This window comes from Heptranchias perlo, chromosome 10 (assembly GCF_035084215.1).
Source record: "Heptranchias perlo isolate sHepPer1 chromosome 10, sHepPer1.hap1, whole genome shotgun sequence".
NCBI lineage: Eukaryota > Metazoa > Chordata > Chondrichthyes > Hexanchiformes > Hexanchidae > Heptranchias > Heptranchias perlo.
This window is the reverse complement of record NC_090334.1, coordinates 60094706-60110295: the sequence shown is the minus strand read 5'-3', so window position 1 is coordinate 60110295 and position 15590 is coordinate 60094706. Positions and strand designations below refer to the sequence as shown.

The 15590-nt window shown below is 42.6% G+C and overlaps 1 protein-coding gene across 1 annotated transcript in view; it reads right to left on the bottom strand.

Annotated features, from left to right (window-relative positions):
- mnat1 (MNAT1 component of CDK activating kinase) overlaps positions 1 to 15590 on the bottom strand; it is a 149725-nt gene that overhangs the window by 44115 nt on the left and 90020 nt on the right. The gene's annotated exons all lie outside the window — the stretch shown is intronic.

Genomic DNA, 15590 nt, shown 5'->3' with positions numbered 1-15590 from the left:
TGGAGAACGCGGGAGGGGGGGCCTGGAGAACGCGGGAGGGGGGGCCTGGAGAACGCGGGAGGGGGGGCCTGGAGAACGCGGGAGGGGGGGCCTGGAGAACGCGGGAGGGGGGGCCTGGAGAACGCGGGAGGGGGGGCCTGGAGAACGCGGGAGGGGGGGCCTGGAGAACGCGGGAGGGGGGGCCTGGAGAACGCGGGAGGGGGGGCCTGGAGAACGCGGGAGGGGGGGCCTGGAGAACGCGGGAGGGGGGGCCTGGAGAACGCGGGAGGGGGGGCCTGGAGAACGCGGGAGGGGGGGCCTGGAGAACGCGGGAGGGGGGGCCTGGAGAACGCGGGAGGGGGGGCCTGGAGAACGCGGGAGGGGGGGCCTGGAGAACGCGGGAGGGGGGGCCTGGAGAACGCGGGAGGGGGGGCCTGGAGAGAGAGACAGAAGCCGAAGCGGAGAGACACAATCAACAACACAACGGAAAAAGTTGGCAGGAGGGCGACCATCTCTGATTTACCATGTGGCACAGGTGTAAAAAATAAAATACTACTATTGAGTTAAACTGAGCTCTTAAGCGGTTAAATTCACAGGGTAGCAGGGCTGGATGATACAGCTTTTGATTCAGATGGGGCGTCTGAACTAGCTAGCTTCAGACGATGAAAGTTACTTTGGACATTTCAGTGATTGTTCATATGGTTGGAAACACTTGATTCATACAAGCTCAGTGGGAGTAGTTTCCAGGTAATCTGGTGAGATTCTGCTTCCACCATGAGGAGAACCATGAGACATGGAGACTTACGATATACTTCTGCTCTGAAGGAACATTCCACAACGATAAGGGTCAGTACAAGTTATTTTGTTTAAATCAAGCAAAATGACCCACTGATGCAGATAGCACTGGATGGTCAGTGTTTTTATTATTGACAAGACCAGATACAAACCGTTAAGCCTTTTTATTTCAAAGCAAATGAAGTTACACATCAACAGTTATAATCAGATTCACTTAATTCAAATCAATATTCATCTTTGCATACTAATACAAAATAATGAATATGCTACACTTCCCCACATTAGTGGATTGTCTTGCTTCACTTAAACAGAATAACTTCTAACCACACTCCTGTATTCCAACCTTCTCAGTCTAGCAAAAGCTTGCCCTCACAGCTTTCTGTTTGGAAAGCTGATTGTTTCTCTCCTTTTGTTAATTATGACCCAAGGAAGCAGAATCTCACCAGACTACCCTGGAAACTATGCCTGTTGTGATCAAATAAATCTGGTCATCTCATTCAGAATACATACGAACAAGCACTGAAGTGTCCAAACTAACTTTCATTGTCTGAAGCACACCAGTTCAGACACACCGTCTAAACCATAAGGATCTTCCAGTGATGCTGTGCTCTGAATTTAACCCTTGTGGGCATAGTTTAACTCAATAATATTTTTAGCATATTATACCAAGGTTTCCCCATGGTATCGTAGTAAGAAATCCGATACATTATGTTTATTGCTAACAATGAGTTGTGGCCTTAGCTTTCTGCTGCCAGACACTGCCATGGTATCAGTCATTGCCAAGGTCATTACACCTGTCACTTTTATAGATGTGTTAGCTGAATAGAACCCTGCATTCTGGAATGGGGAGCAGAATAAGAGGGAGGGTGGCAAATCTGAAGGAAACAAAAGTATGAAGGAAAGTAAGTACAAAAGAAAATGAAAAAAAAAAGGAAGTTTAAAAACAGAAGACGCGCCCTTTTCCCTCCAAGAGCAAAATTAAGGTGGGCAGAGTATTTCCCAAAACCGCTGCTAACTTCTAAGAAAAATGTGCAAACACAAATTTAATTTGAAATTGAAAATTTAGCCCGTGCAAAATCTACTCAACTATTTGTCTCAATGTTTTACAAATCTTTCAGAGCTTTTGTCGATCAGACATCTTAATGCAGATAAGAAAACCTCGACAAGATTTACTGATGCACACACAATCCTGCATTAAAGTAGCTTGTGATGGAAATCAGTTGAACTTCATATAGTTGGTGTACTTGCATCAGCTCGCAGGTAATACTTCTAACACTTCAAATGTGTTTGGAATATATGTATTGTTTCCAGGGTACCAGTTTATTTTAAAGAAAGAGTTGATGATAGAAAATAACCTGTTAAGTAAGTTTAGTACAAATACTATAAAATGAAAATAATAATTCATTGTTTTGGGCAGTCCAGTGGCACAGAGCACTGAGCAAGCAATTTGCTATGCCTGGAATGGCAGGTCATGGAAAGATCCTGATTTTTGCTGAGATGTTTATAGAAGGTGCAGATTCTGGCAACAGGAGAAAGGAAGAAAAATCAACACTTGTACAGCTTCTTGTGAATGGCACACAGGAAAGTAGGCAGAACTCCAAGGGAAGGTTACCTATCCATGGATTCCATCTGGAATGGTACATAGCACAGTCGGGGATGGGGGGTGGGGTAGGGGTGGGGGGGTGAAACAACTCCATATCTTTAAAAATAGGAGAAAAAAATATAAAAAGTGAAATAGAAAAATTAAGCATTTAAGGTACATGAGATTGTAAAAACCAACCTGGGTTGGTTATCCAGAGTGGGACATTCCAATAAAACCATTGAAGACTGAACACTACATTATTCTGTTTATCTTGCTTTGTAGCAAGGTTTCTATAACTGTTAAATAAGATGAATATTAAATCAAGACTGATTTATAAATATACCCATGAAAAATAAAACAATATTTTTGTAGTTCTCAGTTTAATAAATGTAAAATAAATTTTAATTCAATATAAATTAATACTGTAGTGATCTAAGTTGAAGCAATTGTTAATGCCACAATAGAGGGGGCAACTGAGTTAATGCACAGGTCTCCAAATTAATAATGTGGCTATGTGTAAAACAGATAATTTTTGGCATATGAGGAAAATTATAAGCAGTCTGTTTGAAGTAGCAGACTCTAGGAAGAAAATATAAAATTACAGAAAGGATGAGGAAGAGTCAATTGCAGAAAGATAGATTGGTCATATAAAAATGGGACACAGAGCAGTCCTGAAATGGACGAGTGTATTGAGGTGACAAATTATTGTACAAGGGCAGACGATTTATTGATGTGCCAACAACTCAGAGTAAGCTTTTAACATGGCTGCTTTGCTGATAGACAAGATTATTTTTTACTGGCAAACCAATTTTCTTTTTCTATCAAACAAACGACAAGAATATTTTTGTGAAACCAACATAACCGTTCTTTAAAATGTAAAAATAACAGAAGCATGCCCATTTGTATCATATAATTAAGAAAGTTAGATTCAGAGGCAGACAGACATATAATTAATGGTCTTAAAAAGTTTACTTAAGTCACTAAATTTGCTGATAGCTGGCAGCAATGAAGCTGTTGAGGGAAGTCTCTTGTTAATTTTGAGGAAAATTCAATAAAGTTTAAGTTAGTGAGACAACCATTAACGAGTACAGATATGTGAACAGGGCATAACAGTTCTCATCAGAGCCATTTTCCAAAACAAACCCAATGTTAATCATTATATATGTTTTGGCCACAAAATGTGTCGTGGTTGGTTAACAATTGTAAATAAGTTCCTTTGATGATCACTGCCGAGCATCGCAGTTGGTCATCCAGACCAGAAGGTTGTAGGTTCCATGTCTCTGTTAGGATGACAACTGGGATCAGCAATTCTGGGCTGGGGAGGGGATTAATTAACCTGCTTCTAATCATTATCCAATGACCCATTCTGAAAAATGCAGGTGTGTGAGGACATCAGATGACAAAATTAGGCTTGCAGACGATGCCCTCCATTTTGGAAGAGCATGCCAACATTCACTGTCTATGCTCACATGTGAAGAATGGCCACTTGGATGAGGTATTAGAGAGCTGTCCATGGAATCATATCCAAACAGGAGAGGAGGGAAGAAAATGAAGCTGATGAGGTATTTTTTAAATTTATGGCAATAAACCTGTAAATCCTAGCAGCACAGAAAGAAGAAAACCTACATTAAAAAGAAGAAAACCTACATTAAAAAAAAGAAAAAATGGTATCTGAAACTGACAAAGAGAAGTGTACTGGGTAGATTTTAGGAATTAGCACATTGTTCTTTGAATCCAATCCCAGATTCTTTTTACCAGCAGTAAAGGTCCAACAGGAAATCAGTTGAATAGAGCCGCAAGCCAATTTCTAGCAGATGCAAGTCCACAACAGAAAACAGTCCACAAGCTGGCACTAAATTCATCCCAAAAAATTAGCCAAAAGGATGGCTAATATGACAAATGGAAATGTCACTCTGGTGCAGCAGAGGAGCTTTTTTGATGCTGAGGCTGAGACACATTGATGGCATATTTTATTCTATAACTTGGGAGTGCTCAATAGCAACAATGGGTACAAAAAGGGCCAACCGATATCCCTCTCTTTGAATTAGAAAAAACACACAACGTAACATACTAACAAAAGTAAAGGTATGAAGTAGAAAGGAAGATCAACCAAAGTGCAGTTCGTCATTCCAGACCTAGATACGTTTATCCAAAAGAAGAGAATCAATAAACGTTCTGGGTAATGGTGAAATCTGTAGTTCATCGGATTTCCTTGGCATGCGTTTCCTCATTCTTTTAACGAAATTTAAACTCTACACAAAATGAATACCCCACCATCAAATAGAGAGAAAGAAAACTCATGGGACACATCCTTTTAAGAGTTTGGCACAATATAGTGTCTTACCTTGGTCATGAGACCTTCACCACCTCTACTGTATATGGGGATCGCATTCTCAATTATGTTTGTGTGGAGAAGATTACAAAGGCAGAGTTTAAACAAGGAATTTTAATCAAGCACAACATAAGTTCCAAATTCCCCAAGTGAGAAAGGAAACCAAGGGGTTAAATTTTAACCCTACAAACGGATGGGTTGGGGGGCGGATGGGAAGGTAAAAATTGTAAAAAAACGGAAACCTGCCCCCCCCCCCCCAAACCGCCTACTTCCAGTTTTAACGGAGGCAGTTCGAGGGGCAGGCGACCAACCCACTCTTAGGAGGCGGGTCGGTCAGTGAAAGCATTTTAAGGAGGCTGCGGGCCTCCATTTTGACAGCTTGTTTATTTTTAACTCCTGAGGGCCGGGATTCCCGGGCCTTCTGCTTCACGCCACGCAAGAGGAGGTGAGAAGGGCAGGAGCAGCAGGTAAGTGCCTTTATTGCACTGCTGGTGGGCCCGGAGGAGCAGGAGTGTTTCCTCCAGGCCCAACAAGCCTACCTGCCACGATCCCACACAAGCGATCAGCTGACCCCCTCTCCCCACCCCCACCCCCCCCATCATGTCCGAACTCCCCCCCACGATCTCCAATTCTCCCCCCCACCACGATCTCCAACCCCTATCCCGATGATTTCCCCCGATCCCCAACCCGATCTAAGACTTACCTGCTGGCATTCGCTCCCTGGCTGTTCTCCCGTCCGACTGACGGCCAGCCTGTCAATCCGGCTGGCCCATCGGGCGGGAAACCTACTAAAAAAAATGAAAGACGTCCTTACATCAAAATCGTAAGGACATCCGGGAAACCCGTATCCCATCAGGAATTTCCCCCCCCCCCCCCAGCCCCCGCCTCCCAGTTAAAATTTACCCCCAAGAGTCAAGTGGGTAGAAAATTATGTTGAAGTTAAAATACACCTTTAAAGAATGAGGTAAAATCACACCAAAGATAGACAATCTTATGTTCTTACTCATTCATCTTCCACATATAAAGGAATTATGTAAAATGCTGAAGAGAAGTAAAGGTAGGAAATTTTAAGACTCAATACTGGAGCAATCCTGGACCATCACGGCAGCAAAATGCAATTTACAAGCATGAGATTATTTTATATGGCTGCCTTGTAAATAATGTTGAGAGAAACCCTTGACATACAAATTTAAGAAGCGGTCAAATGCAGGAGTAGAATGAATTTTAACAAGATTTACAAGATACATTTTAGATTTCATTGGCTAATGTCTCTTTAGTGCTCGACTTGCTAGTACAGGTATTGCTATCAAATAAAAGAAAGAAACTTATCTGGATTGGTGAACATCTTTTGTAACTCTAACTAAAGCTCTGTTTAAAAAAAATACAGCCCTTCCTTTCCAAGGAAGAAGCATGCAATGGCAAGTTAAACTTCAGCACTGCTATCTCTCCAAGATAAATGAAGCTCCTTAAAAGTTTGGCAAAAAATGATTGTGGTCACATTACTGACTTATCTGATTGCCAAAGTGGACCTACCACCAAAGCATGGAGCTCAGTAATCCTGCAAAATAAGATTAAAGGGACAAACCATCTTCAAAGTATGAACTATGGTGATTAGTGTAAGGGAGATTGATAATATTCCAAAGGATCTAGATAAAAAAATGATGGGTTCAAGATCAGCAGATGCATTTTAATATGGATTAAGTGTAAGGTAGCACATGTTGGTACAACAAACATGACATGTACAGTTAATGAATACTACTTTGAAAGTCCACTGGTGAACATGGAGAAGGAAAAGATTGGTGTGTAATTACTGATCATATTTACTGGATGCTTTCAGTGAATGAAGTTGTTAACAAAACTAAATCAAGCACTGCAATTAACCCAGAGGTCATTTTATTATAAAAGAAAATCTTGCATTCAAATTGTGCCTTTCATGTCCTTGGGCTATCCCAAAACTCTTCACAGCCGATTAAGTGCTTTTCAAGTGTAGGCATCGTTGTTAAATAGGCAAATGTGGTAGCCAATCTGCACATCCCACAAACAGCAATGAGATAATTGACCAGTTAATCTGCTTTAGTATTGTTGCTCGAGTGATAGATGCTGGCAAAACACTAGCAAAACTCCCTTGCTTTTATCTGAATACTGCCTTGGGATCTTTCACATCAACCTGAGCAGGCAGACAGGGCCACGGTTTAATGTCTCATCCAACGATACAGCAATCCCTCAGTAATACACTGAAGTGTCAACCTAGATTATGTGCTCAAATCCTGAAGTAGATCTCAAACCAGCAACCTTCTGACTCAGATGAGAGTGCAACCACTGAGCCAAGTCAACACTTCAAAGTCAAAACTGGCTTGTTTTAGCTCTGTGTGACTTCTAGGATATTGGGTGGAAAGGGGGAAGGGGAGCCAGGGGGTGGGAGACACGTGAACGGGGGGGGGGGGGGGGGGGGGGAAATTGCGCAGAAGGCCACATCAGAGGATTGGAGCATTTGGGAGAGGATACAGGGCTGGAGGAGACTGTAGAGATGCAACAAGACCAAAGGGAATTGTAGACGAGAAGCATTTTAAATGTGATGCCAAATGGGTGGGTGGAAATTAGCGCACGGCAAAGGTTTGGATATGCTAGAGGTTGCAGGATGGGAAGCCAGCAAAAAGTCAAGTCTGGAGGTAATGAAGGCATGGATAAAGGTTTCAGCTGCAAAGGGGCGAGGTCGGAATAACAGAATGGTAATGTTGTGGAGATGATATTAAGCTGTCTTGATGTTAGATAGGCTACGCTACATCAAAAAAAAAAGTTATTCCTACATGTTGATTTTGATTATCATTAAGGTTGTTTAAAAGCATGGATTATCAATGCTTCAAGGACAGGAGAAAATCATGCAAAATGTATAGATGGATAAGTTATCAATGTAAATAATGAATTTAGTTAATATGTATTCCTCTTTAAATTATTGCTGGGACTGTTTCTAATAGCAGAAATGTCCTCTGTATAAAGAATAGTGTAGATCCAGGGGACTGGGAGGGATATAAAGAACAGAAAAGGAAGACAAAAAAGATAGCAAGAGCTGCAAAAAGGAATACGGAAAGAAACTTACAAGGGCTATCAAGATTAACACAAGTTTTTACAATTATATTGGAAGAAAAGGGTAATCAAGGGTAATGTGGGGCCCTTAAAAACAGATGCAGGTAATACTGCAAATGAAAACAAGCAAATGACAGACTTGTTGAATAATTACTCTGTGTCAGTCTTCACAGTAGTGGAAGAGGATAATATACCTGAATATTCCAGGGAAACTAATAATGAATCAAGGGCTGGAACTCACTAAAATTAATGTAAACAAGAAAGCACAATTAGAAAAAATAATGGCACTAAAGATGACAAATCTCCAGGACCTGATGGTTTCCACCTCAGAGTTTTAAAGGAAGTAGGTGAGGAAATTGCAGATGCTTTAGCCATAATCTTCCAAAGCTCTCTCGATTCAGGAATTGTCCCTTTAGATTGGAAAATTGCAAATGTAACCCCATTATTTAAGAAAGGTGAGAGAAACCAGGAATTTACAGACCTGTTAGTCTAACATCTGTTGTGAGGAAATCTATAATTAAGGACAGAGTGATAGAGCACTTACAGAAATTTGAGCTGATTAGGGAGGGCCAACATGGATTTGTAAAGGGTGGGTCATGTCTAATGAACCGAATTGAATTTTTTTGGAGGAAGTAACTAAAGTAGTAGATAGGGGAATGTCTATGGATGTAGTTTATATGGATTTCCAGGACACATTTGATAAGGTTCTACATTAAAGACTGTTAGCTAAAATTAAAGCTCATGGAATCGAAGGCAAATTATTGACCTGGTTAATTGTAAACAATTTTACAACACCAAGTTATAGTCCAACAAATTTATTTTAAATTCCACAAGCTTTCGGAGGCTTCCTCCTTCCTCAGGTGAACGGTGATTTCCACACCGTTCACCTGAGGAAGGAGGAAGCCTCCGAAAGCTTGTGGAATTTAAAATAAATTTGTTGGACTATAACTTGGTGTTGTAAAATTGTTTACAATTGTCAACCCCAGTCCATCACCGGCATCTCCATATCATGACCTGGTTAAGGGATTGGTTAGGCAGTAGAAGTCAGAGAGTAGGGCTAATGGGTATGTACTCGAATTGGAAGGAAGTGATTAGTGGTGTCCCACAACGATCTGCGCTAGAGCCTCAACTATTCACTGTTTATTAATGACTTCGATAAAACAATAGAGAGGCATATATCCAAGTTTGCCGATGACACAAAGATTGGTGGCATAGTAAGTTGTGTAGATGGGAGTATAAAATTACGAAGAGACATTGATAGATTAAGTGAGTGGGCAAAACTGTGGCAGATGGATTTCAACGCAGGTAAGTGTGAGGTCATCCATTTTGGATCAAAAAAGGATAGATCAGGGTATTTTTTTTTAAAGTGGTGAAAAGCTATTGGAGGTCCAAAGAGATTTAGGGGTCCATGTACACAGATCACTAAAATGGAGTAGTCAGGTACAAAAAATAATCAAAAAGGCAAATGGAATGTTAGTCTTTATAACTAGGGGGCTAGAATATAAAGAGGAGGAAGTTTTGCTGCATCTATGCAAAGCCCTGGTTAGACCACATCTGGAGTACTGTGTATAGTTCTAGGCACCACATCTTAGAAAGGATATATTGGCCTTGGCAGGAATGTAGCACAGATTCAACAGAATTTTACCAGGGCTCCAAGGATTAGCCTTATGAGGAGAAATTACATATACTAGGCTTGTATTCCCTGGAATATAGAAGAGTAAGGGGTGATTTGATTGAGATTTTCAGGATTTTGAAAGGAATTGATAGGCTAGATAGAGAGAAACTTTTTCCGCTGTGGGAGAGTCTAGAACAAGGGGACATAACCATAAAATCAGACCCAGGCCATTCAAGAGAAAAGTTAGGAAACACTTCTTCACGGGTGGTAAAAATGTGGAACTCTCTCCCACAAAAAGCAGTAGATACTAGCTCAATTAATAATTTTAAATCTGAGATTGATAGATTTTTGCTAGCTAAGGGTATTAAGGGATATAGAGCCAAGGTGGGTGGATGGAGTTAGGATACAGATCAGTCATGATCTCACTGAATGGCGGAACAGGCTCAATGGGCTGAATGGCCCACTCCTGTTCCTATGTTCTTCTAAACAATTTTACAACACCAAGTTATAGTCCAGCAATTTTATTTTAAATTCACAAGCTTTCGGAGATTTTCTCCTTCCTCAGGCAAATGTTTCAAGATCTCCTTGAAGCCTACGCATTTATACATATTGAACAATAATAAATGGTGTTTACAGACTGCCCCTGCAACTGCCCGTTGCCAAGGCAATCACCGTGTTCAGACAGAGAGGTGTTACCTGCAGAACCTCCGAATACACATTCAATAAAAAAACAAACAGGGGAAAAAAAAAACAGAGAAAAAAAAACACAGAGAGAGGCAGAAACATCCGGAAGGCAGAGAGAGCCAGCAAATGACCCATTATATTAAAAACAGATAACATTTGTTCGCTGGTGGGGTAACGTGTAGCGTGACATGAACCCAAGATCCCGGTTGAGGCCGTCCTCATGGGTGCGGAACTTGGCTATCAATTTCTGCTCGACGATTTTGCGTTGTCGTGTGTCTCGAAGGCCGCCTTGGAGTACGCTTACCCGAAGGTCGGTGGATGAATGTCCATGACTGCTGAAGTGTTCCCCGACTGGGAGGGAACCCTCCTGTTTGGCGATTGTTGCGCGGTGTCCGTTCATCCGTTGTCGCAGCGTCTGCATGGTCTCGCCAATGTACCATGCTCTGGGGCATCCTTTCCTGCAACGTATGAGGTAGACAACGTTGGCTGAGTCACAGGAGTATGAACCATGCACCTGGTGGGTGGTGTCATCTCGTGTGATGGTGGTATCTGTGTCGATGATCTGGCATGTCTTGCAGAGGTTACCGTGGCAGGGTTGTGTGGCGTCGTGGACGCTGTTCTCTTGAAAGCTAGGTAGTTTGCTGCGAACGATGGTCTGTTTGAGGTTGGGTGGCTGTTTAAAGGCGAGTAGTGGAGGTGTGGGGATGGCCATAGCGAGGTGTTTGTCCTCATTGATGACATGTTGAAGGCTGCGGAGAACATGGCGTAGTTTCTCCGCTCCGGGGAAGTACTGGACGACAAAGGGTACTCTGTTGGTTGCGTCCCGTGTTAGTCTCCTGAGGAGGTCTATGCGATTTTTTGCTGTGGCCCGTCGGAACTGTCGATCGATGAGTCGAGCGTCCCGTTCTTACTAGGGATATGACGCTCGACTCATCGATCGACAGTTCCGACGGGCCACAGCAAAAAATCGCATAGACCTCCTCAGGAGACTAACACGGGACGCAACCAACAGAGTACCCTTTGTCGTCCAGTACTTCCCCGGAGCGGAGAAACTACGCCATGTTCTCCGCAGCCTTCAACATGTCATCAATGAGGACAAACACCTCGCTATGGCCATCCCCACACCTCCACTACTCGCCTTTAAACAGCCACCCAACCTCAAACAGACCATCGTTCGCAGCAAACTACCTAGCTTTCAAGAGAACAGCGTCCACGACGCCACACAACCCTGCCACGGTAACCTCTGCAAGACATGCCAGATCATCGACACAGATACCACCATCACACGAGATGACACCACCCACCAGGTGCATGGTTCATACTCCTGTGACTCAGCCAACGTTGTCTACCTCATACGTTGCAGGAAAGGATGCCCCAGAGCATGGTACATTGGCGAGACCATGCAGACGCTGCGACAACGGATGAACGGACACCGCGCAACAATCGCCAAACAGGAGGGTTCCCTCCCAGTCGGGGAACACTTCAGCAGTCATGGACATTCATCCACCGACCTTCGGGTAAGCGTACTCCAAGGCGGCCTTCGAGACACACGACAACGCAAAATCGTCGAGCAGAAATTGATAGCCAAGTTCCGCACCCATGAGGACGGCCTCAACCGGGATCTTGGGTTCATGTCACGCTACACGTTACCCCACCAGCGAACAAATGTTATCTGTTTTTAATATAATGGGTCATTTGCTGGCTCTCTCTGCCTTCCGGATGTTTCTGCCTCTCTCTGTGTTTTTTTTTCTCTGTTTTTTTTTTCCCCTGTTTGTTTTTTTATTGAATGTGTATTCGGAGGTTCTGCAGGTAACACCTCTCTGTCTGAACACGGTGATTGCCTTGGCAACGGGCAGTTGCAGGGGCAGTCTGTAAACACCATTTATTATTGTTCAATATGTATAAATGCGTAGGCTTCAAGGAGATCTTGAAACATTTGCCTGAGGAAGGAGAAAATCTCCGAAAGCTTGTGAATTTAAAATAAAATTGCTGGACTATAACTTGGTGTTGTAAAATTGTTTACAATTGTCAACCCCAGTCCATCACCGGCATCTCCACATTATGTTCTTCTAAGGTAGCATAAACCATTTTAGTACTGAGGTCGCAATTTCCCTGCCGACACCAGTTATCATATTCTCATGAGCATTTCCAGCAGACTAAACAATACTAGCCTGCTGCCATGCTTCTGAATGATGACAAAAGGCTGTTTGACAACTGTTTACAGTTCAGATGCATAGTTTCTGTGATTGTGTGTTTTTCAAATGCATGCCAATTGGCCTTCAACATACAGCATAATCTAAATGGTTTGACCAGCCAGGTTAATGTTGTTAGAAATCAACACAAATAACTGCAGATATTGTTCCTTTAGCTTACTTAGTAGCAACTACTGTGGCAATGCTGCAATCCACACCTCAGAACACGTGCACTTGAAGAGTTATGAATTCAGATTACAAATTTACCCGTGATCAACTTCAATTTCAAAATTTGTTTAAAATCAGACTTACTTTCACACCAGAACCACTAAACCAAGTAAAAAGATTACCCAAAGTGCTGGGACCACTGTTGTTCACAATTTATATTAACGATTTGGATTCGGGAAACGGAAGTACAATTTCAAAATTTGCGGACGACACCAAATTGGTGTCGTTAATACAAAGGAAGAATGCGTCAAAATGCAAGAGGATATAAACAAACTTGCAGAATGGGTTTATAATTGGCAAATGAATTTCAATATAGATAAGTGTGAGATGGTGCATTTTGGTAGGAAGAATAAAGAGGCCACATACTGCTTGGATAATAACAGTCTAAATGGGATAGAGGAGCAAAGAGATCTAGGGGTACAGATACACAAATCACTAGAAGCAGCGACACAGGTTAAAAAGGCCATTTAAAAAAAAGGCAAATCAAACAGCAGGGTTCATTTCTAGAGAAATAGAATTGAAAAGCAAAGAAGTTATGTTAAACTTATTAGAACCTTGGGTAGACCACACTTGGAGTATTGTGCACAGTTCTGGTCTCCATATTACAGGAAGAATATAGAGGTATTGCAGAGGGTGCAAAAAACATTCACAAGGTTGATACCAGAACTGAGAGGATATCCTTATCAGGAAAGGGTGAACAGGCTGGTGCTCTTTCCTCTAGAAAAGAGAAGGCTGAGGGGTGACCTGATAGAGGTCTTTAAGATGGTCGGTGGTGAGCATCTCTTCTGTTTTCTTCTTTCTTAGGACTGTGGGCTAAGTAACTTTTGGCATTAAACTAAATTTTAAAAAAAATAAACTTAATTTAGTTATAGCAAGTAGCGTTTTTTTTAGTGAATCAAGGTCCCTAATGTAGTTAACATTCTCTAAATTAAGAGTAATTTAAAAAGAGTAAACTTCTTAAAGGGAGTAATGAACGAGCTTAATCTAAGGCAAGTCATGGCAGCAGAGCTAGCAGAGCTCACACCCACGATATGCTCCTCCTGTGCTATGTGGGAAGTCATGGACGCTACCAGTGTCCCTGGCGACCATATGTGCAGGAAGTGTGTCCAGCTGCAGCTACTGGCTAACCGTATTTCGGAGCTGGAGCTGCGGGTGGATTCACTGTGGAGCATCCGCGATGCTGAGATTATCATGGATAGCATGTTCAGTGAGGTGGTCACAACGAAGGTAAAAATTACGCAGGCAGAAAGGAAATGGGTCAGGCAGAGTAGAAGCAATAGGCAGGTAGAGCAGGAGTCCCCTGGGGCCATCTCCCTCTCAAACAGATATTCCGCTTTGGATATTGTTGGGGGAGATGGCTTATCAGGGGAATGCAGCAAGAGCCAAGACCATGGCACCACGAGTGACTCAGCTGCACAGGAGGGGAGGAAAAAGAAAAGAATGGGAGAGCAATAGTGATAGGGGATTCCATCATAAGGGGAACAGATAGGCGTTTCTGCGGCTGCAGGCGTGACTCCAGGATGGTATGTTGCCTCCCTGGTGCTAGGGTCAAGGATGTTACGGAGCGGCTGCAGGACATTCTGAAGGGGGAGGGTGAACAGCCGGAGGTCGTGGTCCATATCGGTACCAACCACATCGGTAAAAAAAGGGATGAGGTCCTGCAAGCAGAATATAGGGAGTTAGGAAATAAATTAAAAAGCAGGACCTCTAAGCTAAACTCCTGAGGCATTGGGACAGATTCTGGGAAGGGCGGGACCTGTACAAGCTGGACGGGTTGCACCCAAGCAGAACTGGGACCATTGTCCTCGCGGAGGCATTTGCTAGTTCTGTTGGGGAAGGTTTAAACTAGTATGGCAGGGCGATGGGAACCAAAGGGCAGGTACAGATAGGAAAAATTCAGACCAGGAAACAGGAAGTAGAAAAGCAGTTAGTGACATAGTTGGCGACTCAAAGGCAAATGAAGCAAACGTTAAATAGTGTTCAGCACAGGAATTTGACGGGGTTAAAGGGTATATACTTCAATGCAAGGTGTATTATAAACAAAGCAGATGAGCTAAGGGCACAGATAGACACATGGCAGCATGATATCATTGCTGTAACGGAAACCTGGCTTAAAGAAGAGGGTAATTGGCAGCTCAATATCCCTGGATGTAGAGTTTTCAGGCAGAATAGAGTGGGTGATAAAAAAAGAGGGGGGGGTAGTATTATTGGTTAAAGAATCAACTACAATTGTGAGAAGGGATGATATGCTAAATGGATCATCAATCGAGGCCATATAGGTTGAGCTAAGAAATAAAAAAGGGGCAGTCACACTACTAGGAGTATACTATGGACCCCCGAATAGCGAAAGGGAGATAAAAGAACAAATATGTAGGCAAATTTCTGAGTACAAAAATAAGAGGGCAATAATAGTAGGGGACTTCAACTACCCTAACATCAACTGGGATTTGAACAGTGTGAGGGGCAGAGGGCGCCAAATTCTTGATCGGTATCCAGGAGAACTTTTTTTAGCCAGCACGTGACAAGCCCAACAAGAGGGGATGCAATTCTAGATTTAGTCCTGGGAAATGAAGATGGGCAAGTGGGTGAAGTGACAGTGGGTGACCATATTGGGGATAGTGACCACAATTCAGTTCGTTTTAGCATTATTATGGAAAAGGACAGAGTTAAATCAGGAGTAAATGTTTTAAATTGGGGGAAGGCAAATTTTACAGAAGAGGTGATTTGGCAGAAGTGGACTGGACACAACTACTTGAGGAGAAATCAGTGGCAAGCCAGTGGGAGGCACTAAAAAGTGAAATTCTATTTACAATGCAGACACATCCCCTCAAAAATAAAGGGTGGCATTGCCAAATTTAGAGCCTCCTGGTTGTCTAGAAGTATACGGGGCAAGAGAAAGCAGAAAAAGAAAGCTTATGACTGTCACAGAAAACTAAATACTGCAGAAAGCCTAGAGGAGTATAGAAAGTACAGGGATGATGTAAAAAAGGAAATAAGGAAAGCAAAGAGAAGGCATGAAAAAATATTAGCTAGTAAGATTAAAGAAAACCCAAAGATGTTTTATCAGTACATTAAGAACAAGAGGATAGCTAAGGAAAA